This window comes from Phalangium opilio, unplaced genomic scaffold (genome assembly GCF_054372755.1).
Source record: "Phalangium opilio isolate 3A_F unplaced genomic scaffold, DU_Popi_V2 ptg000094l_1, whole genome shotgun sequence".
Taxonomy (NCBI): Eukaryota; Metazoa; Arthropoda; class Arachnida; order Opiliones; family Phalangiidae; genus Phalangium; species Phalangium opilio.
This window is the reverse complement of record NW_028324199.1, coordinates 3,447,526-3,466,181: the sequence shown is the minus strand read 5'-3', so window position 1 is coordinate 3,466,181 and position 18,656 is coordinate 3,447,526. Positions and strand designations below refer to the sequence as shown.

At 46.0% G+C, this 18,656-nt stretch overlaps 50 non-coding genes across 50 annotated transcripts; all 50 read right to left on the bottom strand.

The window, feature by feature from the left end:
• Positions 1 to 288: 288 nt before the first annotated feature.
• Positions 289 to 360, bottom strand: TRNAP-UGG (transfer RNA proline (anticodon UGG)). Its single transcript has one exon. It is a non-coding gene; the product is annotated as a tRNA-Pro (tRNA).
• Positions 361 to 448: 88 nt separating this feature from the next.
• On the bottom strand, positions 449 to 520 carry TRNAP-UGG (transfer RNA proline (anticodon UGG)). Its single transcript has one exon. It is a non-coding gene; the product is annotated as a tRNA-Pro (tRNA).
• Positions 521 to 606: 86 nt separating this feature from the next.
• On the bottom strand, positions 607 to 680 carry TRNAP-CGG (transfer RNA proline (anticodon CGG)). The gene has a single exon. It is a non-coding gene; the product is annotated as a tRNA-Pro (tRNA).
• Positions 681 to 769: 89 nt separating this feature from the next.
• TRNAP-UGG (transfer RNA proline (anticodon UGG)) lies at positions 770 to 841 on the bottom strand. Its single transcript has one exon. It is a non-coding gene; the product is annotated as a tRNA-Pro (tRNA).
• Positions 842 to 930: 89 nt separating this feature from the next.
• On the bottom strand, positions 931 to 1,002 carry TRNAP-UGG (transfer RNA proline (anticodon UGG)). Its single transcript has one exon. It is a non-coding gene; the product is annotated as a tRNA-Pro (tRNA).
• Positions 1,003 to 1,248: 246 nt separating this feature from the next.
• TRNAP-AGG (transfer RNA proline (anticodon AGG)) lies at positions 1,249 to 1,322 on the bottom strand. The gene has a single exon. It is a non-coding gene; the product is annotated as a tRNA-Pro (tRNA).
• Positions 1,323 to 1,410: 88 nt separating this feature from the next.
• On the bottom strand, positions 1,411 to 1,482 carry TRNAP-UGG (transfer RNA proline (anticodon UGG)). The gene has a single exon. It is a non-coding gene; the product is annotated as a tRNA-Pro (tRNA).
• Positions 1,483 to 2,049: 567 nt separating this feature from the next.
• Positions 2,050 to 2,123, bottom strand: TRNAP-CGG (transfer RNA proline (anticodon CGG)). Its single transcript has one exon. It is a non-coding gene; the product is annotated as a tRNA-Pro (tRNA).
• Positions 2,124 to 2,209: 86 nt separating this feature from the next.
• TRNAP-AGG (transfer RNA proline (anticodon AGG)) lies at positions 2,210 to 2,283 on the bottom strand. Its single transcript has one exon. It is a non-coding gene; the product is annotated as a tRNA-Pro (tRNA).
• Positions 2,284 to 2,691: 408 nt separating this feature from the next.
• Positions 2,692 to 2,763, bottom strand: TRNAP-UGG (transfer RNA proline (anticodon UGG)). The gene has a single exon. It is a non-coding gene; the product is annotated as a tRNA-Pro (tRNA).
• Positions 2,764 to 3,172: 409 nt separating this feature from the next.
• TRNAP-UGG (transfer RNA proline (anticodon UGG)) lies at positions 3,173 to 3,244 on the bottom strand. The gene has a single exon. It is a non-coding gene; the product is annotated as a tRNA-Pro (tRNA).
• Positions 3,245 to 3,332: 88 nt separating this feature from the next.
• On the bottom strand, positions 3,333 to 3,404 carry TRNAP-UGG (transfer RNA proline (anticodon UGG)). The gene has a single exon. It is a non-coding gene; the product is annotated as a tRNA-Pro (tRNA).
• Positions 3,405 to 3,814: 410 nt separating this feature from the next.
• Positions 3,815 to 3,886, bottom strand: TRNAP-UGG (transfer RNA proline (anticodon UGG)). Its single transcript has one exon. It is a non-coding gene; the product is annotated as a tRNA-Pro (tRNA).
• Positions 3,887 to 3,974: 88 nt separating this feature from the next.
• TRNAP-UGG (transfer RNA proline (anticodon UGG)) lies at positions 3,975 to 4,046 on the bottom strand. Its single transcript has one exon. It is a non-coding gene; the product is annotated as a tRNA-Pro (tRNA).
• An 88-nt stretch (positions 4,047 to 4,134) lies between these two features.
• TRNAP-UGG (transfer RNA proline (anticodon UGG)) lies at positions 4,135 to 4,206 on the bottom strand. Its single transcript has one exon. It is a non-coding gene; the product is annotated as a tRNA-Pro (tRNA).
• Positions 4,207 to 4,294: 88 nt separating this feature from the next.
• TRNAP-UGG (transfer RNA proline (anticodon UGG)) lies at positions 4,295 to 4,366 on the bottom strand. The gene has a single exon. It is a non-coding gene; the product is annotated as a tRNA-Pro (tRNA).
• Positions 4,367 to 4,452: 86 nt separating this feature from the next.
• Positions 4,453 to 4,526, bottom strand: TRNAP-CGG (transfer RNA proline (anticodon CGG)). Its single transcript has one exon. It is a non-coding gene; the product is annotated as a tRNA-Pro (tRNA).
• Positions 4,527 to 4,613: 87 nt separating this feature from the next.
• Positions 4,614 to 4,687, bottom strand: TRNAP-AGG (transfer RNA proline (anticodon AGG)). The gene has a single exon. It is a non-coding gene; the product is annotated as a tRNA-Pro (tRNA).
• Positions 4,688 to 4,775: 88 nt separating this feature from the next.
• TRNAP-UGG (transfer RNA proline (anticodon UGG)) lies at positions 4,776 to 4,847 on the bottom strand. The gene has a single exon. It is a non-coding gene; the product is annotated as a tRNA-Pro (tRNA).
• Positions 4,848 to 5,414: 567 nt separating this feature from the next.
• Positions 5,415 to 5,488, bottom strand: TRNAP-CGG (transfer RNA proline (anticodon CGG)). The gene has a single exon. It is a non-coding gene; the product is annotated as a tRNA-Pro (tRNA).
• Positions 5,489 to 5,574: 86 nt separating this feature from the next.
• Positions 5,575 to 5,648, bottom strand: TRNAP-AGG (transfer RNA proline (anticodon AGG)). Its single transcript has one exon. It is a non-coding gene; the product is annotated as a tRNA-Pro (tRNA).
• A 566-nt stretch (positions 5,649 to 6,214) lies between these two features.
• TRNAP-CGG (transfer RNA proline (anticodon CGG)) lies at positions 6,215 to 6,288 on the bottom strand. The gene has a single exon. It is a non-coding gene; the product is annotated as a tRNA-Pro (tRNA).
• Positions 6,289 to 6,537: 249 nt separating this feature from the next.
• TRNAP-UGG (transfer RNA proline (anticodon UGG)) lies at positions 6,538 to 6,609 on the bottom strand. The gene has a single exon. It is a non-coding gene; the product is annotated as a tRNA-Pro (tRNA).
• An 88-nt stretch (positions 6,610 to 6,697) lies between these two features.
• On the bottom strand, positions 6,698 to 6,769 carry TRNAP-UGG (transfer RNA proline (anticodon UGG)). Its single transcript has one exon. It is a non-coding gene; the product is annotated as a tRNA-Pro (tRNA).
• Positions 6,770 to 6,855: 86 nt separating this feature from the next.
• On the bottom strand, positions 6,856 to 6,929 carry TRNAP-CGG (transfer RNA proline (anticodon CGG)). The gene has a single exon. It is a non-coding gene; the product is annotated as a tRNA-Pro (tRNA).
• Positions 6,930 to 7,015: 86 nt separating this feature from the next.
• On the bottom strand, positions 7,016 to 7,089 carry TRNAP-AGG (transfer RNA proline (anticodon AGG)). The gene has a single exon. It is a non-coding gene; the product is annotated as a tRNA-Pro (tRNA).
• Positions 7,090 to 7,177: 88 nt separating this feature from the next.
• Positions 7,178 to 7,249, bottom strand: TRNAP-UGG (transfer RNA proline (anticodon UGG)). The gene has a single exon. It is a non-coding gene; the product is annotated as a tRNA-Pro (tRNA).
• Positions 7,250 to 7,337: 88 nt separating this feature from the next.
• Positions 7,338 to 7,409, bottom strand: TRNAP-UGG (transfer RNA proline (anticodon UGG)). Its single transcript has one exon. It is a non-coding gene; the product is annotated as a tRNA-Pro (tRNA).
• A 569-nt stretch (positions 7,410 to 7,978) lies between these two features.
• On the bottom strand, positions 7,979 to 8,050 carry TRNAP-UGG (transfer RNA proline (anticodon UGG)). Its single transcript has one exon. It is a non-coding gene; the product is annotated as a tRNA-Pro (tRNA).
• Positions 8,051 to 8,617: 567 nt separating this feature from the next.
• On the bottom strand, positions 8,618 to 8,691 carry TRNAP-CGG (transfer RNA proline (anticodon CGG)). Its single transcript has one exon. It is a non-coding gene; the product is annotated as a tRNA-Pro (tRNA).
• Positions 8,692 to 9,259: 568 nt separating this feature from the next.
• Positions 9,260 to 9,332, bottom strand: TRNAP-CGG (transfer RNA proline (anticodon CGG)). Its single transcript has one exon. It is a non-coding gene; the product is annotated as a tRNA-Pro (tRNA).
• Positions 9,333 to 9,421: 89 nt separating this feature from the next.
• Positions 9,422 to 9,493, bottom strand: TRNAP-UGG (transfer RNA proline (anticodon UGG)). The gene has a single exon. It is a non-coding gene; the product is annotated as a tRNA-Pro (tRNA).
• Positions 9,494 to 9,741: 248 nt separating this feature from the next.
• TRNAP-UGG (transfer RNA proline (anticodon UGG)) lies at positions 9,742 to 9,813 on the bottom strand. Its single transcript has one exon. It is a non-coding gene; the product is annotated as a tRNA-Pro (tRNA).
• An 87-nt stretch (positions 9,814 to 9,900) lies between these two features.
• Positions 9,901 to 9,973, bottom strand: TRNAP-CGG (transfer RNA proline (anticodon CGG)). The gene has a single exon. It is a non-coding gene; the product is annotated as a tRNA-Pro (tRNA).
• A 730-nt stretch (positions 9,974 to 10,703) lies between these two features.
• On the bottom strand, positions 10,704 to 10,775 carry TRNAP-UGG (transfer RNA proline (anticodon UGG)). The gene has a single exon. It is a non-coding gene; the product is annotated as a tRNA-Pro (tRNA).
• A 249-nt stretch (positions 10,776 to 11,024) lies between these two features.
• Positions 11,025 to 11,096, bottom strand: TRNAP-UGG (transfer RNA proline (anticodon UGG)). Its single transcript has one exon. It is a non-coding gene; the product is annotated as a tRNA-Pro (tRNA).
• Positions 11,097 to 11,345: 249 nt separating this feature from the next.
• On the bottom strand, positions 11,346 to 11,417 carry TRNAP-UGG (transfer RNA proline (anticodon UGG)). The gene has a single exon. It is a non-coding gene; the product is annotated as a tRNA-Pro (tRNA).
• An 87-nt stretch (positions 11,418 to 11,504) lies between these two features.
• TRNAP-CGG (transfer RNA proline (anticodon CGG)) lies at positions 11,505 to 11,577 on the bottom strand. Its single transcript has one exon. It is a non-coding gene; the product is annotated as a tRNA-Pro (tRNA).
• An 89-nt stretch (positions 11,578 to 11,666) lies between these two features.
• On the bottom strand, positions 11,667 to 11,738 carry TRNAP-UGG (transfer RNA proline (anticodon UGG)). Its single transcript has one exon. It is a non-coding gene; the product is annotated as a tRNA-Pro (tRNA).
• Positions 11,739 to 11,987: 249 nt separating this feature from the next.
• On the bottom strand, positions 11,988 to 12,059 carry TRNAP-CGG (transfer RNA proline (anticodon CGG)). Its single transcript has one exon. It is a non-coding gene; the product is annotated as a tRNA-Pro (tRNA).
• Positions 12,060 to 12,148: 89 nt separating this feature from the next.
• On the bottom strand, positions 12,149 to 12,220 carry TRNAP-UGG (transfer RNA proline (anticodon UGG)). The gene has a single exon. It is a non-coding gene; the product is annotated as a tRNA-Pro (tRNA).
• A 249-nt stretch (positions 12,221 to 12,469) lies between these two features.
• TRNAP-UGG (transfer RNA proline (anticodon UGG)) lies at positions 12,470 to 12,541 on the bottom strand. The gene has a single exon. It is a non-coding gene; the product is annotated as a tRNA-Pro (tRNA).
• A 407-nt stretch (positions 12,542 to 12,948) lies between these two features.
• On the bottom strand, positions 12,949 to 13,022 carry TRNAP-CGG (transfer RNA proline (anticodon CGG)). Its single transcript has one exon. It is a non-coding gene; the product is annotated as a tRNA-Pro (tRNA).
• Positions 13,023 to 13,431: 409 nt separating this feature from the next.
• Positions 13,432 to 13,503, bottom strand: TRNAP-UGG (transfer RNA proline (anticodon UGG)). Its single transcript has one exon. It is a non-coding gene; the product is annotated as a tRNA-Pro (tRNA).
• Positions 13,504 to 13,752: 249 nt separating this feature from the next.
• Positions 13,753 to 13,824, bottom strand: TRNAP-UGG (transfer RNA proline (anticodon UGG)). Its single transcript has one exon. It is a non-coding gene; the product is annotated as a tRNA-Pro (tRNA).
• A 407-nt stretch (positions 13,825 to 14,231) lies between these two features.
• On the bottom strand, positions 14,232 to 14,305 carry TRNAP-CGG (transfer RNA proline (anticodon CGG)). The gene has a single exon. It is a non-coding gene; the product is annotated as a tRNA-Pro (tRNA).
• Positions 14,306 to 14,714: 409 nt separating this feature from the next.
• TRNAP-UGG (transfer RNA proline (anticodon UGG)) lies at positions 14,715 to 14,786 on the bottom strand. The gene has a single exon. It is a non-coding gene; the product is annotated as a tRNA-Pro (tRNA).
• Positions 14,787 to 15,354: 568 nt separating this feature from the next.
• TRNAP-UGG (transfer RNA proline (anticodon UGG)) lies at positions 15,355 to 15,426 on the bottom strand. The gene has a single exon. It is a non-coding gene; the product is annotated as a tRNA-Pro (tRNA).
• A 570-nt stretch (positions 15,427 to 15,996) lies between these two features.
• Positions 15,997 to 16,068, bottom strand: TRNAP-UGG (transfer RNA proline (anticodon UGG)). Its single transcript has one exon. It is a non-coding gene; the product is annotated as a tRNA-Pro (tRNA).
• A 570-nt stretch (positions 16,069 to 16,638) lies between these two features.
• On the bottom strand, positions 16,639 to 16,710 carry TRNAP-UGG (transfer RNA proline (anticodon UGG)). Its single transcript has one exon. It is a non-coding gene; the product is annotated as a tRNA-Pro (tRNA).
• Positions 16,711 to 18,656: the final 1,946 nt, after the last annotated feature.

Below are 18,656 nucleotides of genomic sequence, written 5' to 3'. Positions count from 1 at the left end.
ACACCCGAAGCGAGTATCATACCCCTAGACCAACGGACGAAGTATGACACTGAAACATGCTCAGCTCGTAGTCCTACAATTTAACTAGTTGCATTTAAATAGTCACCAAATTACTTCTGCAAAACTCGGGTCCGTCCGGGATTTGAACCCGGGACCACTCGCACCCAAAGCGAGTATCATACCCCTAGACCAACGGACGAAGTATGACACTGAAACATGCTCATCTCGTAGTCCTACAATTTAACTCTTAGCATTTGAATAGTCACCAAATTACTTCTGCAAAAACTCGAGTCCGTCCGGGATTTGAACCCGGGACCACTCGCACCCAAAGCGAGTATCATACCCCTAGACCAACGGACCATGTATGAAATAAAACATGCTCAACTCATAGGCCTACCCTGTAGTTAGTTGCATTTAAATAGTCACTAAATTACCTCTGCAAAAACTCGGGTCCGTCCGGGATTTGAACCCGGGACCACTCACACCCAAAGCGAGTATCATACCCCTAGACCAACGGACCATGTATGAAATAAAACATGCTCAACTCATAGGCCTACCCTGTAGTTAGTTGCATTTAAATAGTCACTAAATTACCTCTGCAAAAACTCGGGTCCGTCCGGGATTTGAACCCGGGACCACTCACACCCGAAGCGAGTATCATACCCCTAGACCAACGGACGAAGTATGACACTGAAACATGCTCAGCTCGTAGTCCTACAATTTAACTAGTTACATTTAAATAGTCACCAAATTACTTCTGCAAAAACTCGAGTCCGTCCGGGATTTGAACCCGGGACCACTCGCACCCAAAGCGAGTATCATACCCCTAGACCAACGGACCATGTATGAAATAGAACATGCTCAACTCATAGGCCTACCCTGTAGTTAGTTGCATTTAAATAGTCACTAAATTACCTCTCGCAAAAACTCGGGTCCGTCCGGGATTTGAACCCGGGACCACTCACACCCAAAGCGAGTATCATACCCCTAGACCAACGGACCATGTATGAAATAAAACATGCTCAAATCATAGGCCTACCCTGTAGTTAGTTGCATTTAAATAGTCACTAAATTACCTCTGCAAAAACTCGGGTCCGTCCGGGATTTGAACCCGGGACCACTCACTCCCGAAGCGAGTATCATACCCCTAGACCAGTGGACGAAGTATGACACTGAAACATGCTCAGCTCGTAGTCCTACAATTTAACTAGTTACATTTAAATAGTCACCAAATTACTTCTGCAAAACTCGGGTCCGTCCGGGATTTGAACCCGGGACCACTCGCACCCTAAGCGAGTATCATACCCCTAGACCAACGGACGAAGTATGACACTGAAACATGCTCAACTCGTAGTCCTACAATTTAACTAGTTACATTTAAATAGTCACCAAATTACTTCTGCAAAACTCGGGTCCGTCCGGGATTTGAACCCGGGACCACTCGCACCCAAAGCGAGTATCATACCCCTAGACCAACGGACCATGTATGAAATAAAACATGCTCAACTCATAGGCCTACCCTGTAGTTAGTTGCATTTAAATAGTCACTAAATTACTTCTGCAAAAACTCGGGTCCGTCCGGGATTTTAACCGGGGACCCCTCGCACCCTAAGCGAGTATCATACCCCTAGACCAACGGACGAAATATGACACTGAAGCATGCTCAACTCGTAGTCCTACAATTTAATTAGTTACATTTAAATAGTCACCAAATTACTTCTGCAAAACTCGGGTCCGTCCGGGATTTGAACCCGGGACCACTCGCACCCAAAGCGAGTATCATACCCCTAGACCAACGGACGAAGTATGACACTGAATCATGCTCATCTCGTAGTCCTACAATTTAACTCGTAGCATTTGAATAGTCACCAAATTACTTCTGCAAAAACTCGAGTCCGTCCGGGATTTGAACCCGGGACCACTCGCACCCAAAAAGAGTATCATACCCCTAGACCAACGGATCATGTACGAAATAAAACATGCTCAACTCATAGGCCTACCCTGTAGTTAGTTGCATTTAAATAGTCACTAAATTACCTCTGCAAAAACTCGGGTCCGTCCGGGATTTGAACCCGGGACCACTCACACCCGAAGCGAGTATCATACCCCTAGACCAACGGACGAAGTATGACACTGAAACATGCTCAGCTCGTAGTCCTACAATTTAACTAGTTACATTTAAATAGTCACCAAATTACTTCTGCAAAACTCGGGTCCGTCCGGGATTTGAACCCGGGACCACTCGCACCCTAAGCGAGTATCATACCCCTAGACCAACGGACGAATATGACACTGAAACATGCTCAACTCGTAGTCCTACAATTTAACTAGTTACATTTAAATAGTCACCAAATTACTTCTGCAAAACTCGGGTCCGTCCGGGATTTGAACCCGGAACCACTCGCACCCAAAGAGAGTATCATACCCCTAGAGCAACGGACCATGTATGAAATAAAACATGCTCAACTCATAGGCCTACCCTGTATTTAGTTGCATTTAAATAGTCACTAAATTACTTCTGCAAAAACTCGGGTCCGTCCGGGATTTTAACCGGGGACCCCTCGCACCCTAAGCGAGTATCATACCCCTAGACCAACGGACGAAATATGACACTGAAGCATGCTCAACTCGTAGTCCTACAATTTAACTAGTTACTTTTAAATAGTCACCAAATTACTTCTGCAAAAACACGGGTCCGTCCGGGATTTGAACCCGGGACCACTCGCACCCAAAGCGAGTATCATACCCCTAGACCAACGGACCATGTATGAAATAAAACATGCTCAACTCATAGGCCTACCCTGTAGTTAGTTGCATTTAAATAGTCACTAAATTACCTCTGCAAAAAATCGGGTCCGTCCGGGATTTGAACCCGGAACCACTCACACCCAAAGCGAGTATCATACCCCTAGACCAACGGACGAAGTATGACACTGAAACATGCTCAGCTCGTAGTCCTACAATTTAACTAGTTGCATTTAAATAGTCACCAAATTACTTCTGCAAAACTCGGGTCCGTCCGGGATTTGAACCCGGGACCACTCGCACCCAAAGCGAGTATCATACCCCTAGACCAACGGACGAAGTATGACACTGAAACATGCTCATCTCGTAGTCCTACAATTTAACTCGTAGCATTTGAATAGTCACCAAATTACTTCTGCAAAAACTCGAGTCCGTCCGGGATTTGAACCCGGGACCACTCGCACCCAAAGCGAGTATCATACCCCTAGACCAACGGACCATGTATGAAATAGAACATGCTCAATTCATAGGCCTACCCTGTAGTTAGTTGCATTTAAATAGTCACTAAATTACCTCTGCAAAAACTCGGGTCCGTCCGGGATTTGAACCCGGGACCACTCACACCCAAAGCGAGTATCATACCCCTAGACCAACGGACCATGTATGAAATAAAACATGCTCAACTAATAGGCCTACCCTGTAGTTAGTTGCATTTAAATAGTCACTAAATTACCTCTGCAAAAAACTCGGGTCCGTCCGGGATTTGAACCCGGAACCACTCACACCCGAAGCGAGTATCATACCCCTAGACCAACGGACGAAGTATGACACTGAAACATGCTCAGCTCGTAGTCCTACAATTTAACTAGTTGCATTTAAATAGTCACCAAATTACTTCTGCAAAACTCGGGTCCGTCCGGGATTTGAACCCGGGACCACTCGCACCCAAAGCGAGTATCATACCCCTAGACCAACGGACGAAGTATGACACTGAAACATGCTCATCTCGTAGTCCTACAATTTAACTCTTAGCATTTGAATAGTCACCAAATTACTTCTGCAAAAACTCGAGTCCGTCCGGGATTTGAACCCGGGACCACTCGCACCCAAAGCGAGTATCATACCCCTAGACCAACGGACCATGTATGAAATAAAACATGCTCAACTCATAGGCCTACCCTGTAGTTAGTTGCATTTAAATAGTCACTAAATTACCTCTGCAAAAACTCGGGTCCGTCCGGGATTTGAACCCGGGACCACTCACACCCAAAGCGAGTATCATACCCCTAGACCAACGGACCATGTATGAAATAAAACATGCTCAACTCATAGGCCTACCCTGTAGTTAGTTGCATTTAAATAGTCACTAAATTACCTCTGCAAAAACTCGGGTCCGTCCGGGATTTGAACCCGGGACCACTCACACCCAAAGCGAGTATCATACCCCTAGACCAACGGACCATGTATGAAATAAAACATGCTCAACTCATAGGCCTACCCTGTAGTTAGTTGCATTTAAATAGTCACTAAATTACCTCTGCAAAAACTCGAGTCCGTCCGGGATTTGAACCCGGGACCACTCGCACCCAAAGCGAGTATCATACCCCTAGACCAACGGACCATGTATGAAATAGAACATGCTCAACTCATAGGCCTACCCTGTAGTTAGTTGCATTTAAATAGTCACTAAATTACCTCTGCAAAAACTCGGGTCCGTCCGGGATTTGAACCCGGGACCACTCACACCCGAAGCGAGTATCATACCCCTAGACCAACGGACGAAGTATGACACTGAAACATGCTCAGCTCGTAGTCCTACAATTTAACTAGTTACATTTAAATAGTCACCAAATTACTTCTGCAAAAACTCGGGTCCGTCCGGGATTTGAACCCGGGACCACTCGCACCCTAAGCGAGTATCATACCCCTAGACCAACGGACGAAGTATGACACTGAAACATGCTCAACTCGTAGTCCTACAATTTAACTAGTTACATTTAAATAGTCACCAAATTACTTCTGCAAAACTCGGGTCCGTCCGGGATTTGAACCCGGGACCACTCGCACCCAAAGCGAGTATCATACCCCTAGACCAACGGACCATGTATGAAATAAAACATGCTCAACTCATAGGCCTACCCTGTAGTTAGTTGCATTTAAATAGTCACTAAATTACTTCTGCAAAAACTCGGGTCCGTCCGGGATTTTAACCGGGGACCCCTCGCACCCTAAGCGAGTATCATACCCCTAGACCAACGGACGAAATATGACACTGAAGCATGCTCAACTCGTAGTCCTACAATTTAATTAGTTACATTTAAATAGTCACCAAATTACTTCTGCAAAACTCGGGTCCGTCCGGGATTTGAACTCGGGACCACTCGCACCCAAAGCGAGTATCATACCCCTAGACCAACGGACGAAGTATGACACTGAATCATGCTCATCTCGTAGTCCTACAATTTAACTCGTAGCATTTGAATAGTCACCAAATTACTTCTGCAAAAACTCGAGTCCGTCCGGGATTTGAACCCGGGACCACTCGCACCCAAAAAGAGTATCATACCCCTAGACCAACGGATCATGTACGAAATAAAACATGCTCAACTCATAGGCCTACCCTGTAGTTAGTTGCATTTAAATAGTCACTAAATTACCTCTGCAAAAACTCGGGTCCGTCCGGGATTTGAACCCGGGACCACTCACACCCGAAGCGAGTATCATACCCCTAGACCAACGGACGAAGTATGACACTGAAACATGCTCAGCTCGTAGTCCTACAATTTAACTAGTTACATTTAAATAGTCACCAAATTACTTCTGCAAAACTCGGGTCCGTCCGGGATTTGAACCCGGGACCACTCGCACCCTAAGCGAGTATCATACCCCTAGACCAACGGACGAATATGACACTGAAACATGCTCAACTCGTAGTCCTACAATTTAACTAGTTACATTTAAATAGTCACCAAATTACTTCTGCAAAACTCGGGTCCGTCCGGGATTTGAACCCGGGACCACTCGCACCCAAAGAGAGTATCATACCCCTAGAGCAACGGACCATGTATGAAATAAAACATGCTCAACTCATAGGCCTACCCTGTATTTAGTTGCATTTAAATAGTCACTAAATTACTTCTGCAAAAACTCGGGTCCGTCCGGGATTTTAACCGGGGACCCCTCGCACCCTAAGCGAGTATCATACCCCTAGACCAACGGACGAAATATGACACTGAAGCATGCTCAACTCGTAGTCCTACAATTTAATTAGTTACATTTAAATAGTCACCAAATTACTTCTGCAAAACTCGGGTCCGTCCGGGATTTGAAACCGGGACCACTCACACCCGAAGCGAGTATCATACCCCTAGAACAACGGACGAAGTATTACACTGAAACATGCTCAGCTCGTAGTCCTACAATTTAACTAGTTACTTTTAAATAGTCACCAAATTACTTCTGCAAAAACTCGGGTCCGTCCGGGATTTGAACCCGGGACCACTCACACCCGAAGCGAGTATCATACCCCTAGACCAACGGACGAAGTATGACACTGAAACATGCTCCGCTCGTAGTCCTACAATTTAACTAGTTACATTTAAATAGTCACCAAATTACTTCTGCAAAACTCGGGTCCGTCCGGGAATTGAACCCGGGACCACTCGCACCCAAAGCGAGTATCATACTCCTAGACCAACGGACGAAGTATGACACTGAAACATGCTCATCTCGTAGTCCTACAATTTAACTCGTAGCATTTGAATAGTCACCAAATTACTTCTGCAAAAACTCGAGTCCGTCCGGGATTTGAACCCGGGACCACTCGCACCCAAAGCGAGTATCATACCCCTAGACCAACGGACCATGTATGAAATAGAACATGCTCAACTCATAGGCCTACCCTGTAGTTAGTTGCATTTAAATAGTCACTAAATTACCTCTGCAAAAACTCGGGCCCGTCCGGGATTTGAACCCGGGACCACTCACACCCAAAGCGAGTATCATACCCCTAGACCAACGGACCATGTATGAAATAAAACATGCTCAACTCATAGGCCTACCCTGTAGTTAGTTGCATTTAAATAGTCACTAAATTACCTCTGCAAAAACTCGGGTCCGTCCGGGATTTGAACCCGGGACCACTCACACCCGAAGCGAGTATCATACCCCTAGACCAACGGACGAAGTATGACACTGAAACATGCTCAGCTCGTAGTCCTACAATTTAACTAGTTACATTTAAATAGTCACCAAATTACTTCTGCAAAACTCGGGTCCGTCCGGGATTTGAACCCGGGACCACTCGCACCCTAAGCGAGTATCATACCCCTAGACCAACGGACGAAGTATGACACTGAAACATGCTCAACTCGTAGTCCTACAATTTAACTAGTTACATTTAAATAGTCACCAAATTACTTCTGCAAAACTCGGGTCCGTCCGGGATTTGAACCCGGGACCACTCGCACCCAAAGCGAGTATCATACCCCTAGACCAACGGACCATGTATGAAATAAAACATGCTCAACTCATAGGCCTACCCTGTAGTTAGTTGCATTAAAATAGTCACTAAATTACCTCTGCAAAAACTCGGGCCCGTCCGGGATTTGAACCCGGGACCACTCACACCCAAAGCGAGTATCATACCCCTAGACCAACGGACCATGTATGAAATAAAACATGCTCAACTCATAGGCCTACCCTGTAGTTAGTTGCATTTAAATAGTCACTAAATTACCTCTGCAAAAACTCGGGCCCGTCCGGGATTTGAACCCGGGACCACTCACACCCGAAGCGAGTATCATACCCCTAGACCAACGGACGAAGTATGACACTGAAACATGCTCAGCTCGTAGTCCTACAATTTAACTAGTTACATTTAAATAGTCACCAAATTACTTCTGCAAAACTCGGGTGCGTCCGGGATTTGAACCCGGGACCACTCGCATCCAAAGCGAGTATCATACCCCTAGACCAACGGACCATGTATGAAATAAAACATGCTCAACTCATAGGCCTACCCTGTAGATAGTTGCATTTAAATAGTCACTAAATTACTTCTGCAAAAACTCGGGTCCGTCCGGGATTTTAACCGGGGACCCCTCGCACCCTAAGCGAGTATCATACCCCTAGACCAACGGATCATGTATGACACTGAAACATGCTCAACTCGTAGGCCTACAATATAACTAGTTGCATTTAAATAGTCACTAAATTACCTCTGCAAAAATGGGGGTCCGTCCGGGATTTGAACCCGGGACCACTCACACCCAAAGCGAGCATCATACCCCTAGACCAACGGACCATGTATGAAATAAAACATGCTCAACTCATAGGCCTACCCTGTTGTTAGTTGCATTTAAATAGTCACTAAATTACTTCTGCAAAAACTCGGGTCCGTCCGGGATTTGAACCCGGGACCACTCGCACCCAAAGCGAGTATCATACCCCTAGACCAACGGACGATGTATGAAATAAAACATGCTCAACTCATAGGCCTACCCTGTAGTTAGTTGCATTTAAATAGTCACTAAATTACCTCTGCAATAAGTCGGATCCGCCAGGGATTTGAACCCGGGACCACTCACACCCGAAGCGAGTATCATACACCTAGACCAACGGACCATGTACGACACTGAAACATGCTCAACTCGTAGGCCTACAATATAACTAGTTGCATTTATATAGTCACTAAATTACCTCTGCAAAAACTCGGGTCCGTCCTGGACTTGAACCCGGGACCACTCACACCCAAAGCGAGTATCATACCCCTAGACCAATGGACCATGTATGAATTAAAACATGCTCAACTCATAGGCCTAGCCTGTAGTTAGTTGCATTTAAATAGTCACTAAATTACCTCTTTAAAAACTCGGGTCCGTCCGGGATTTGAACCCGGGACCACTCACACCCGAAGCGAGTATCATACCCCTAGACCAACGGACGAAGTATGACACTGAAACATGCTCAGCTCGTAGTCCTACAATTTAACTAGTTACATTTAAATAGTCACCAAATTACTTCTGCAAAACTCGGGTCCGTCCGGGATTTGAACCCGGGACCACTCGCACCCAAAGCGAGTATCGTACCCCTAGACAAACGGACCATGTATGAAATAAAACATGCTCAACTCATAGGCCTACCCTGTAGATAGTTGCATTTAAATAGTCACTAAAATACTTCTGCAAAAACTCGGGTCCGTCCGGGATTTTAACCGGGGACCCCTCGCACACTAAGCGAGTATCATACCCCTAGACCAACGGACGAAATATGACACTGAAGCATGCTCAACTCGTAGTCCTACTATTTGACTAGTTACTTTTAAATAGTCACCAAATTACTTCTGCAAAAACACGGGTCCTTCCGGGATTTGAATCCGGGACCACTCGCACCCAAAGCGAGTATCATACCCCTAGACCAACGGACCATGTATGAAATAAAACATGCTCATCTCATAGGCCTACCCTGTAGTTAGTTGCATTTAAATAGTCACTAAATTACCTCTGCAAAAACTCGGGTCCGTCCGGGATTTGAACCCGGGACCACTCACACCCGAAGCGAGTATCATACCCCTAGACCAACGGATCATGTATGACACTGAAACATGCTCAACTCGTAGGCCTACAATATAACTAGTTGCATTTAAATAGTCACTAAATTACCTCTGCAAAAATTCGGGTCCGTCCGGGATTTGAACCCGGGACCACTCACACCCAAAGCGAGCATCATACCCCTAGACCAACGGACCATGTATGAAATAAAACATGCTCAACTCATAGGCCTACCCTGTTGTTAGTTGCATTTAAATAGTCACTAAATTACTTCTGCAAAAACTCGGTTCCGTCCGGGATTTTAACCGGGGACCCCTCGCACCCTAAGCGAGTATCATACCCCTAGACCAACGGAGGAAATATGACACTGAAGCATGCTCAACTCGTAGTCCTACTATTTAACTAGTTACTTTTAAATAGTCACCAAATTACTTCTAAAAAACACGGGTCCGTCCGGGATTTGAACCCGGGACCACTCGCACCCAAAGCAAGTATCATACCCCTAGACCAACGGACCATGTATGAAATAAAACATGCTCATCTCATAGGCCTACCCTGTAGTTAGTTGCATTTAAATAGTCACTAAATTACCTCTGCAAAAACTCGGGTCCGTCCGGGATTTGAACCCGGGACCACTCACACCCGAAGCGAGTATCATACCCCTAGACCAACGGATCATGTATGACACTGAAACATGCTCAACTCGTAGGCCTACAATATAACTAGTTGCATTTAAATAGTCACTAAATTACCTCTGCAAAAATTCGGGTCCGTCCGGGATTTGAACCCGGGACCACTCACACCCAAAGCGAGCATGATACCCCTAGACCAACGGACCATGTATGAAATAAAACATGCTCAACTCATAGGCCTACCCTGTTGTTAGTTGCATTTAAATAGTCACTAAATTACTTCTGCAAAAACTCGGGTCCGTCCGTGATTTTAACCGGGGACCCCTCGCACCCTAAGCGAGTATCATACCCCTAGACCAACGGACGAAATATGACACTGAAGCATGCTCAGCTCGTAGTCCTACAATTTAACTAGTTACATTTAAATAGTCACCAAATTACTTCTGCAAAACTCGGGTCCGTCTGGGATTTGAACCCGGGACCACTCGCACCCAAAGCGAGTATCGTACCCCTAGACCAACGGACCATGTATGAAATAAAACATGCTCAACTCATAGGCCTACCCTGTAGATAGTTGCATTTAAATAGTCACTAAATTACTTCTGCAAAAACTCGGGTCCGTCCGGGATTTCAACCGGGGACCCCTCGCACCCTAAGCGAGTATCATACCCCTAGACCAACGGAGGAAATATGACACTGAAGCATGCTCAACTCGTAGTCCTACTATTTAACTAGTTACTTTTAAATAGTCACCAAATTACTTCTGCAAAAACACGGGTCCGTCCGGGATTTGAACCCGGGACCACTCGCACCCAAAGCGAATATCATACCCCTAGACCAACGGACCATGTATGAAATAAAAAATGCTCATCTCATAGGCCTACCCTGTAGTTAGTTGCATTTAAATAGTCACTAAATTACCTCTGCAAAAACTCGGGTCCGTCCGGGATTTGAACCCGGGACCACTCACACCCAAAGCGAGTATCATACCCCTAGACCAACGGATCATGTATGACACTGAAACATGCTCAACTCGTAGGCCTACAATATAACTAGTTGCATTTAAATAGTCACTAAATTACCTCTGCAAAAATTCGGGTCCGTCCGGGATTTGAACCCGGGACCACTCACACCCAAAGCGAGCATCATACCCCTAGACCAACGGACCATGTATGAAATAAAACATGCTCAACTCATAGGCCTACCCTGTTGTTAGTTGCATTTTAATAGTCACTAAATTACTTCTGCAAAAACTCGGGTCCGTCCGGGATTTTAACCGGGGACCCCTCGCACCCTAAGCGAGTATCATACCCCTAGACCAACGGAGGAAATATGACACTGAAGCATGCTCAACTCGTAGTCCTACTCTTTAACTAGTTACTTTTAAATAGTCACCAAATTACTTCTGCAAAAACACGGGTCCGTCCGGGACTTGAACCCGGGACCACTCGCACCCAAAGCGAGTATCATACCCCTAGACCAACGGACCATGTATGAAATAAAACATGCTCATCTCATAGGCCTACCCTGTAGTTAGTTGCATTTAAATAGTCACTAAATTACCTCTGCAAAAACTCGGGTCCGTCCGGGATTTGAACCCGGGACCACTCACACCCGAAGCGAGTATCATACCCCTAGACCAACGGATCATGTATGACACTGAAACATGCTCAACTCGTAGGCCTACAATATAACTAGTTGCATTTAAATAGTCACTAAATTACCTCTGCAAAAATTCGGGTCCGTCCGGGATTTGAACCCGGGACCACTCACACCCAAAGCGAGCATCATACCCCTAGACCAACGGACCACGTATGAAATAAAACATGCTCAACTCATAGGCCTACCCTGTTGTTAGTTGCATTTAAATAGTCACTAAATTACTTCTGCAAAAACTCGGGTCCGTCCGGGATTTTAACCGGGGACCCCTCGCACCCTAAGCGAGTATCATACCCCTAGACCAACGGACGAAATATGACACTGAAGCATGCTCAACTCGTAGTCCTACTATTTAACTAGTTACTTTTAAATAGTCACTAAATTACCTCTGCAAAAACTCGGGTCCGTCCGGGATTTGAACCCGGGACCACTCACACCCGAAGCGAGTACCATACCCCTAGACCAACGGACCATGTATGACACTGAAACATGCTCAACTCGTAGGCCTGCAATATAACTAGTTGCATTTAAATAGTCACTAAATTACCTCTGCAAAAACTCGGGTCCGTCCGGGATTTGAACCCGGGACCACTCACACCCAAAGCGAGTATCATACCCCTAGACCAACGGACCATGTATGAAATAAAACATGCTCAACTCATAGGCCTACCCTGAAGTTAGTTGCATTTAAATGGTCACTAAATTACCTCTGCAAAAACTCGGGTCCGTCCGCGATTTTAACCCGGGACCACTCACACCCGAAGCGAGTATCATACCCCTAGGCCCACGGACCATGTATGACACTGAAACATGCTCAACTCGTAGGCCTACAATATAACTAGTTGCATTTGAATATTCACTTAATTACCTCTGCAAAAACTCGGGTCCGTCCGGGATTTGAACCCGGGACCACTCACACCCAAAGTGAGTATCATACCCCTAGACCAACGGACCATGTATGAAATAAAACATGCTCAACTCATAGGCCTACCCTGTAGTTAGTTGCATTTAAATAGTCACTAAATTACCTCTGCAAAAACTCGGGTCCGTCCGGGATTTGAACCCGGGACCACTCACACCCGAAGCGAGTATCATACCCCTAGAACAACGGACGAAGTATGACACTGAAACATGCTCAGCTCGTAGTCCTACAATTTAACTAGTTACTTTTAAATAGTCACCAAATTACTTCTGCAAAAACACGGGTCCGTCCGGGATTTGAACCCGGGACCACTCGCACCCAAAGCGAGTATCATACCCCAAGACCAACAGACCATGTATGAAATAAAACATGCTCAACTCGTAGGCCTACCCTGTAGTTAGTTGCATTTAAATAGTCACTAAATTACCTCTGCAAAAACTCGGGTCCGTCCGGGATTTGAACCCGGGACCACTCACACCCGAAGCGAGTATCATACCCCTAGACCAACGGACGAAGTATGACACTGAAACATGCTCAGCTCGTAGTCCTTCAATTTAACTCGTTGCATTTGAATAGTCACCAAATTACTTCTGCAAAAACTCGGGTCCGTCCGGGATTTGACCCCAGAACCACTCGCACCCAAAGCGAGTATCATACCCCTAGACCAACGGACGATGTATGAAATAAAACATGCTCAACTCATAGGCCTACCCTGTAGTTAGTTGCATTTAAATAGTCACTAAATTACCTCTGCAAAAACTCGGGTCCGTCCGGGATTTGAACCCGGGACCACTCACACCCGAAGCGAGTACCATACCCCTAGACCAACGGCCATGTATGACACTGAAACATGCTCAACTCGAAGGCCTACAATATAACTAGTTGCATTTAAATAGTCACTAAATTACCTCCGCAAAAACTCGGGCCCGTCCGGGATTTGAACCCGGGACCACTCACATCCAAAGCGAGTATCATACCCCTAGACCAACGGACCATGTATGAAATAAAACATGCTCAACTCATAGGCCTACCCTGTAGTTAGTTGCATTTAAATAGTCACTAAATTACCTCTGCAAAAACTCGGGTCCGTCCGGGATTTCAACCCGGGACCACTCACACCCGAAGCGAGTACCATACCCCTAGACCAACGGACCATGTATGACACTGAAACATGCTCAACTCGAAGGCCTACAATATAACTAGTTGCATTTAAATAGTCACTAAATTATCTCTGCAAAAACTCGGGCCCGTCCGGGATTTGAACCCGGGACCACTCACACCCAAAGCGAGTATCATACCCCTAGACCAACGGACCATGTATGAAATAAAACATGCTCAACTCATAGGCCTACCCTGTAGTTAGTTGCATTTAAATAGTCACTAAATTACCTCTGCAAAAACTCGGGTCCGTCCGGGATTTGAACCCGGGACCACTCACACCCGAAGCGAGTATCATACCCCTAGAACAACGGACGAAGTATGACACTGAAACATGCTCAGCTCGTAGTCCTACAATTTAACTAGTTACTTTTAAATAGTCACCAAATTACTTCTGCAAAAACACGGGTCCGTCCGGGATTTGAACCCGGGACCACTCGCACCCAAAGCGAGTATCATACCCCAAGACCAACAGACCATGTATGAAATAAAACATGCTCAACTCGTAGGCCTACCCTGTAGTTAGTTGCATTTAAATAGTCACTAAATTACCTCTGCAAAAACTCGGGTCCGTCCGGGATTTGAACCCGGGACCACTCACACCCGAAGCGAGTATCATACCCCTAGACCAACGGACGAAGTATGACACTGAAACATGCTCAGCTCGTAGTCCTTCAATTTAACTCGTTGCATTTGAATAGTCACCAAATTACTTCTGCAAAAACTCGGGTCCGTCCGGGATTTGACCCCGGAACCACTCGCAACCAAAGCGAGTATCCTACCCCTAGACCAACGGACGATGTATGAAATAAAACATGCTCAACTCATAGGCCTACCCTGTAGTTAGTTGCATTTAAATAGTCACTAAATTACCTCTGCAAAAACTCGGGTCCGTCCGGGATTTGAACCCGGGACCACTCACACCCGAAGCGAGTACCATACCCCTAGACCAACGGCCATGTATGACACTGAAACATGCTCAACTCGAAGGCCTACAATATAACTAGTTGCATTTAAATAGTCACTAAATTACCTCTGCAAAAACTCGGGCCCGTCCGGGATTTGAACCCGGGACCACTCACACCCAAAGCGAGTATCATACCCCTAGACCAACGGACCATGTATGAAATAAAACATGCTCAACTCATAGGCCTACCCTGTAGTTAGTTGCATTTAAATAGTCACTAAATTACCTCTGCAAAAACTCGGGTCCGTCCGGGATTTGAACCCGGGACCACTCACACCCGAAGCGAGTATCATACCCCTAGAACAACGGACGAAGTATGACACTGAAACATGCTCAGCTCGTAGTCCTACAATTTAACTAGTTGATTTTAAATAGTACCAAATTACTTCTGCAAAAACACGGGTCCGTCCGGGATTTGAACCCGGGACCACTCGCACCCAAAGCGAGTATCATACCCCAAGACCAACAGACCATGTATGAAATAAAACATGCTCAACTCATAGGCCTACCCTGTAGTTAGTTGCATTTAAATAGTCACTAAATTACCTCTGCAAAAACTCGGGTCCATCCGGGATTTGAACCCGGGACCACTCACACCCGAAGCGAGTACCATACCCCTAGACCAACGGCCATGTATGACACTGAAACATGCTCAACTCGAAGGCCTACAATATAACTAGTTGCATTAAAATAGTCACTAAATTACCTCTGCAAAAACTCGGGCCCGTCCGGGATTTGAACCCGGGACCACTCACATCCAAAGCGAGTATCATACCCCTAGACCAACGGACCATGTATGAAATAAAACATGCTCAACTCATAGGCCTACCCTGTAGTTAGTTGCATTTAAATAGTCACTAAATTACCTCTGCAAAAACTCGGGTCCGTCCGGGATTTCAACCCGGGACCACTCTCACCCGAAGCGAGTACCATACCCCTAGACCAACGGACCATGTATGACACTGAAACATGCTCAACTCGAAGGCCTACAATATAACTAGTTGCATTTAAATAGTCACTAAATTACCTCTGCAAAAACTCGGGCCCGTCCGGGATTTGAACCCGGGACCACTCACACCCAAAGCGAGTATCATACCCCTAGACCAATGGACCATGTATGAAATAAAACATGCTCAACTCATAGGCCTACCCTGTAGTTAGTTGCATTTAAATAGTCACTAAATTACCTCTGCAAAAACTCGGGTCCGTCCGGGATTTGAACCCGGGACCACTCACACCCGAAGCGAGTATCATACCCCTAGGCCCACGGACCATGTATGACACTGAAACATGCTCAACTCGTAGGCCTACAATATAACTAGTTGCATTTGAATAGTCACTAAATTACCTCTGCAAAAACTCGGGTCCGTCCGGGATTTGAACCCGGGACCACTCACACCCAAAGCGAGTATCATACCCCTAGACCAACGGACCATGTATGAAATAAAACATGCTCAACTCATAGGCCTACCCTTTAGTTAGTTGCATTTAAATAGTCACTAAATTCCCTCTGCAAAAACTCGGGTCCGTCCGGGATTTGAACCCGGGACCACTCACACCCGAAGCGAGTATCATACCCCTAGAACAACGGACGAAGTATGACACTGAAACATGCTCAGCTCGTAGTCCTACAATTTAACTGGTTACTTTTAAATAGTCAACAAATTACTTCTGCAAAAACACGGGTCCGTCCGGGATTTGAACCCGGGACCACTCGTACCCAAAGCGAGTATCATACCCCTAGACCAACGGACGAAGTATGACACTGAAACACGCTCAGCTCGTAGTCCTTCAATTTAACTCGTTGCATTTGAATAGTCACCAAATTACTTCTGCAAAAACTCGGGTCCGTCCGGGATTTGACCCCGGAACCACTCGCACCCAAAGCGAGTATCATACCCCTAGACCAACGGACGATGTATGAAATAAAACATGCTCAACTCATAGGCCTACCCTGTAGTTAGTTGCATTTAAATAGTCACTAAATTACCTCTGCAAAAACTCGGGTCCGTCCGGGATTTGAACCCGGGACCACTCACACCCAAAGCGAGTATCATACCCCTAGACCAACGGACCATGTATGAAACAAAACATGCTCAACTCATAGGCCTACCCTGTAGTTAGTTGCATTTAAATAGTCACTAAATTACCTCTGCAAAAACTCGGGTCCGTCCGGGATTTGAACCCGGGACCACTCACACCCGAAGCGAGTATTTTTTTTTTTTTTTTTTTTTTTTTTTTTTTATTAAAAGCATCGAAAACATTACAATGGAATATGTAAGTGGTTATAACGGTTAAATTGAATTAAAAGAATGATTAAGTTACAGCATTAATTCCTGGAGTTAACTATACAATATTAAAACAACATCTGCAACCTTGTTACGGTAGTAGCTAAGTTAGAAAACTTGTTACGATGCAATAATAATGCAATATATTTGTGGGCAAAGGAACGTACCCTGGCAAGCAAAACTGGAACACTAAAAGGCACAACGATACCAAGGCCCGCTTTGACAACCAATTGACAACGATACTTCCATAAGACATACTTAACAATACTAATTAACAACAAGGCAGCCTGCCAAAATAAGAGAGGTTTATCGTTTCTAGACGCGTAACAATGAAAAATTACTAAGTTATATCTGGTACAATCAAATTTAAACTCAGGATCAAAAGTATACACACAAAATGCATTGAAAATTGACTCCCAAAGGGATCGGGACTTTGGACAGGTAAGGAACAAATGGTCAACAGTCTCATCCGCGCCGTGGCAAAAGACGCACGTAGCGTCTGGAACGAGCCCCGCGTGAACAATCCGCGATTTCACCGGTAAGCCTTGGTGGAGGATCTTCAAGTTACAAGTCGAGAGCACCGGACCCAGATGACTGTTCGTGAGGTCCTTGAATTTTACCCGTGGCCGTGGATCGTGTAAAAAAAGATTCCACCTGTGCTCGCCCGAAGATTCGAAGGTTGGGGGCAGGAGTGCGCGGTACAATGAACCAACGGATTCAACCGAGAGCGGACGCGTCGTGCCATCACCCGAGATGAACCGTACCTTAACGCATTGCGGGTCCAGAGGGGGCGCCGGACGCAGGAAGAGGCGTACCCACTCGGGAGGCAAACTGGTCTTTATCGCGTCATATAAGCGGTGCAACCGAGGCGTCGGAACATCCGTGTAGGGATCAGTCAGCAAACATTGCTCCGAAATAGCGGCAGGTGGTAAGAAGCCCGGTATGACACCATAGTGGATATCGCGAAGGGTGCGGAACCCAGCGCGGGCCAGTACTACACGCTCGAGGCCAAAAGTAGGAGGCAGCGGTATGCGAGAATTAAAGAAGAGGGGTTCTTCAAGAGGGTTGGTGACCGGTGCGACGTTCAAGGTCCGGTTTTGCAAAAACGACCACCAACTGCGCAATATTTCGCCATAACGAGGCGGCGTGGCAGCGAGGCACCTTTGTCGAAATGGTAAGCGAAAGGCGTGGTACCAAGGAAGAAGCCCACCTCCATATTCCTTGAGCAGTAAGATATGAATGGCCCGATCGTAAGGGGGCAACTCGTCCAATAGAAGACCATATGCCTCATGCAGGCGGAAGGCTTGACATTTAAGAGCAACATCCACCAGGCCAAAGCCCCCCTCGGACCTGGGACGTGTAAGAGTAACGTAGTCAATCGCGTGGTAAGTTGAACCCCAAATAAACTCCAAAAATAATTTCTTCAATTCGGATAGGAAGGACGCAGGGCAAGGAAGAACCCTCGCCAAATGCCAAAGTTTTGAAGCGACAAGACAGTTGAGGATAAGTATCTTGCCTATAACGGTCAACTGGCGGCGTTTCCAGGCACGAAGGATCGATATAAACCCGGGTAGTTTATCCTCCCAATTCAGGGAATTCGACAAGGTCAAATCGTGGGTTAAATGAACTCCTAGAAACTTACGGGGATAAGAAGACACCGTCACTCCGGAAATGGTGGTCGCCGCGTTAGTAGCCCAGGAGCCAATCCATTGGCCAGAACTCTTGTCAAGGTTT